This window comes from Prosopis cineraria, unplaced genomic scaffold (assembly GCF_029017545.1).
Source record: "Prosopis cineraria cultivar Desert tree isolate PC_DT_omini unplaced genomic scaffold, ASM2901754v1 PC12, whole genome shotgun sequence".
Classification (NCBI taxonomy): domain Eukaryota; kingdom Viridiplantae; phylum Streptophyta; class Magnoliopsida; order Fabales; family Fabaceae; genus Prosopis; species Prosopis cineraria.
This window is the reverse complement of record NW_026555343.1, coordinates 11,761,248-11,765,838: the sequence shown is the minus strand read 5'-3', so window position 1 is coordinate 11,765,838 and position 4,591 is coordinate 11,761,248. Positions and strand designations below refer to the sequence as shown.

The following is a 4,591-nucleotide window of genomic DNA, read 5'->3' as shown; positions in this document are numbered from 1 at the left end:
CATTCTTTCTTCTCCTTGACAAGTATCTCAGCCATCTTGAATTGATAACAAAACAAAAGAGACTCAATAACCAGACATTAAGAACTATATATTGAAGATGCCAAAGAAAGATACTAAGATTCTTGTTTGATCTAGCTAGGGTTTCAAGTTGTGCAAGTAGACTCTAAAGAAATAAGCCATATGTTAAGGCTGTGTATATATATTTACTTCTTAAGAGCCTCTACATTTGCTGGACCACACTGGGTATAGGTTTAAGCTTGAAGGTGTCCAAGTTCATCCTCGTCTCTATTTGGTTTAACAGATTATTTGCTAAAGCTTCAAGATCATCCAAGTTCTCCTTAGTGGCACAATCCAAATCAGTCATAGTTTCAATTAATACATCTGTCTGTAGAATATGAATGAAAGAAATGGTTTATTCAAATGTGTGCATAATAATAGGCTTTCAAATTGTCTTTGGCAAAACTTGGCTCTGATACCAAACAATGCTACATTACAATTCAAAATCTCAATATTCAAGTTCATGGTTCCTTCTTTTTTTAATATATATTAATTGGAAAACTCAATTTTATCTAATATGAAACTTTTCATATCAACTCAAGTCCACTCACATTGGTTCCTAACAATAACATGCATACATAGCCATGCATTGAAGTGTGGATAATAAAATATGAGATGATGATGTACCTAAATTCGAAGGTAGTTGCTCTCAGCTCCAAGGGCATGGAAAACATATGCAAGATGATAATCAACAAGGTCTTGACTTCCATCAAGTGCAAATTCAATAGCAGGTTTAGCCCATTTCAAAGTACGCCAATTTTTGTGCATCTATGGCATTGTAAACATTGGGTTTCAGGGATCCAGTTCCAAATGACACCAACACAATACTCTTATAGTCGTTTGGCTTAAAGGTTGAGAAATCTGGATTGTTCTTTGTTGTTTGTTGTGTCACCTCACTTATAGCAATTAATGCCTACAATGTTTTCAAGTCCTTTCAAATTTAATAAATTATATGTCATAGTTTTAAACATATATCTGCATAGGAGTTATTAATTAGCTTACAGGATTATTGGCTGTGATACCACCATCAATCAAATTGAATTCTGTTTCACCATCTTTGAAATAATAAGGTGGTAGATAGGCTGGCACAGCTGAAGTTCCAATGCAAATATCTGACAGCTGGGCATCTAAGCCACCAGGGAGCTGCATCGTCCATATCCATCTAAGTTTGTTAATTATTGACTTTTGATGATCATTTCAGCAAATTGTTGCAACAAAATTTCAACCCTTTAAATCTATTTCATAATTAAGATGGTTTCAATGGAGAATGAATATGATCATTACACACACACACACACACATACCTTCAAGGTTGAGAAAACAAGTGGGTCGGACTTGTTTCATATCGAATGTCGGGATTACAGCCCTAGTCAATGTGTCATGCAGTCTTTTTCCCTCCAGATGGCGCTTTATTGACCTATGTATCCATCGTACTTGGGCTTGTAGAAATAGTGCCAGATAGATTGGAGCCAACTTGAATAAAACAATACTGAAAAGGAGTACGTGAGTATCATATAGAAGATTCAAAATTGAACAACTGAAACCATAAACAGTACTTGGGTTTGTCATCACGTAATTACTTTCAAGGATAATTAGTTATACAAATTTAAAATTTACGTACTTCTGGGGGGGGAATTTCTGGGGATTCATTTCTATGGAAATCATTGATTTGTGGAGCAGAAAACATTGGACAATGGTTCTCATCTGGGGTTGTGAGCATTGCAGTGATGATTCCACCTGTGCTAGTTCCTGCGATCACGTCTAAATAGTCTGCAATCCTGGCATTCTCATCTCCAGAAGCTTTTTGAATCAAATAAAAAGATAGAGAACATCATATCTTAATTCAATGGATGAGGTGACCCAAAGTTACATACTATGATAACAATGTGCGTACGTAACTGCAACTCTTCCTCTAGTTCCATAAGCAGGATAGCAGGTATGATCCCTCTAACCCCAACTCCGTCAATACTGAGAATAGTGACAACATTCCCATCTGATGAGGTGGTAGCTTTTCTGTTTGTAATAACCCAAAATAAAAAATAATAATAGATAAAAATACAAGTTAGACTAAAATTAGTGAGAAGACATTTTTATTATATGACTAAAATTGGTAGCATGGTGGATGTTGCGATGGTTATGTATTTGCGGGTCGTGAGTTCGAATCTGACCGGTGCAGGATAAGAGTGTTATTTTTTATTTGATCGATGTAAAATTACCACCTTATCATCAACCAGATTTTTTCCTCCTCTCTCCTCCATTTCAGAGGCAGCGAACTCTACGGCAGGGAAGAGGAGAATTTCGAAGGCCCTTCCTTATCCTTTTGCCCTTCGAGCTCTATCATTTCTCCTTTGTCCTTAACCATCGCAATATCGCCGACCACCGTGGGAGCGTCTGAATTCTTTCCCTTCCTTCCTTGTCCGTGCGTTGTGTGGAGGTGCCGCAATTGGGCCTCTTTTTCTTCTTCCCTGCTTCAAGTGCCGCAACCACTCTTCCTTCTGTGTCCTTGCTGTCTTCTTCTTCTCCTCCTCCCTCCTTGTTGAGGCGCTGTTCACCTTGCCTTAGTCTTGCTATCAGCCATCGTCGGTCGTCGATGCTGGTATGGGTTCATAGAAGTCTTATTCTTTCTTTTCTTTTATTCATGCTGGTTGTTTTGGTGACTGAAAGAGGAAGTTTCATTTTAGTTTCGGTTTTGTTAGATGAGTTTTGCTTGAAGTTTTATTTTCTGAAATTCCGTTTAGTGGAAGCATGACAGATTTGGTGCTTTAATTGTACGTTCAAGCCTAATCTTCTCTTCCTTGCGTCAGTTTTGAGTGAGTTTTGTGAATCTGGGTTGTTGCTGGAATTTTTATTTATTTTCTTCTGAATCAGCTGTTGTGAGTACAAAGGAGAGCTTACTTTTCAAACAAACTTAAATTGAAAACTTGGTAACTCATTCTAGTTAAGCAATTTACGTAATGATGTCTCAAGCAATTTGGTTACCTAAGGAAGGAAATTGATTTAGATGTTGTTCTTTTTTTACGATTGAATTTTTTTTTTTTAATAAAGAGAAGTGAATTTGGAAAGCATATCAAATTTAAATGTTGATGATTGGAAAATTTTTTAGAATGATATTTAAAGAGTAGGACGGTTATTGTATGGTTGCTCCTCAAATTTGATTTCTGTTCTGTCTCTCTCTCTCTCTCTCTCTATTTGATCTAGTAAGTAATTTAAACATGGAATTGCAAATTATGATTTGAAATTTGACTGCTTTTTGCTGTCGCCCATGTCCATTGTTAGTTTAGCTTTAAGTGGGATCTAATCAAGCTTTTGGTACTTGAATTTGTGATGTGGTTTGTTCTATGTGATAATTGGATTTAATGCTTAATATTTAGTAACGCCTCTGCCCAATGTTTCAATTTTTTTTTGGCTGGTTATCTTAGTTGGTGTGTGATTGGGATTGGTGAATCTACAAAGATAAGGTTCCATATTGACTTAAAAGAGATTAACAATCTAGCGAGGCATAGGTAGCATGATCTTCAATTCTTCTGGTTTCCTTATTTACTCATTCTTGAGTTGTAAACTGTATCATCAATAGAAGTCTAGGCGATTTTGAAAGGCAATGGCATATTGGAGTTTCGTTCTCATTCTTGTAATTTAATTCCCAGTATGGATAGTTGTCAGTTGTGATTTGTGAATGGGAATGGAGGAGTTTTATATTGGTTTGGCTCTGCAGAATATTGATGAATATGTGTATCTGCAAAGGTTAGGCTACATTGAGATATGAATTTTGGAACACAGCAAAGGTTCTTTTCTTAAGTCATGTATTTGGGAATATCGTAGATAAATGAATAGCAACTCAATTAAATTGTACACAAAATTCCTTTTTATCAAATATTGTTCAAGCATATTCACATGTATACTGGTATAATTTTATTTCTAATATAGGTTATTGTTATTGGAATGAGTCTGAGTATACATACTAATTGGTTTTTAGAGGAAGAGCTAGAATCATCCGATGATTGAACATTCTCGTCCATTTAATATACTGATGATGATTGATTTTATGACTTAATGGTTGATTAAACATTATGATCCATGCATGGAGAAGGTGGAAGAATTTCTTGAATGCAGAATATGATTAGTTTTGTTGGGAAAAGAAAATTTGTCTATTTATTTTAAAATGATTTTTGGTTGACGAAGTCATGCATGGATTTTTTCTCTAAAGGAAATTATGAAAGGTAATTTTGAAAAGGATTGATGTTTTAAAAAGATCACATGAGTTTAATATTGATAATAGAAAATTTTATCTTGACAATGATTTTTTTTTTTTGCATGTTTGAAAATTGTTTTCAAGGCATTAATTTCAAAACGCTGGTCAGTTCCATTAGTTCTTAATACACCTTAATCAAAACATTGCAAGCTAATTATTTGTGAACTTTGCACTCACGTTTGTTACTCATAATCATTGTACTCACGCTTGTTATTTGTAAGTTTTATGCCTATGTTTATTTCGTGACTTCTAATTGTGCTTAATTATTTTGTAGCTTTAAGACAC

General features: G+C 35.0%; 1 pseudogene; it reads right to left on the bottom strand.

The window, feature by feature from the left end:
- Positions 1-211: 211 nt before the first annotated feature.
- Positions 212-2,451, bottom strand: LOC129289095 (patatin-like protein 5; annotated as a pseudogene).
- Positions 2,452-4,591: the final 2,140 nt, after the last annotated feature.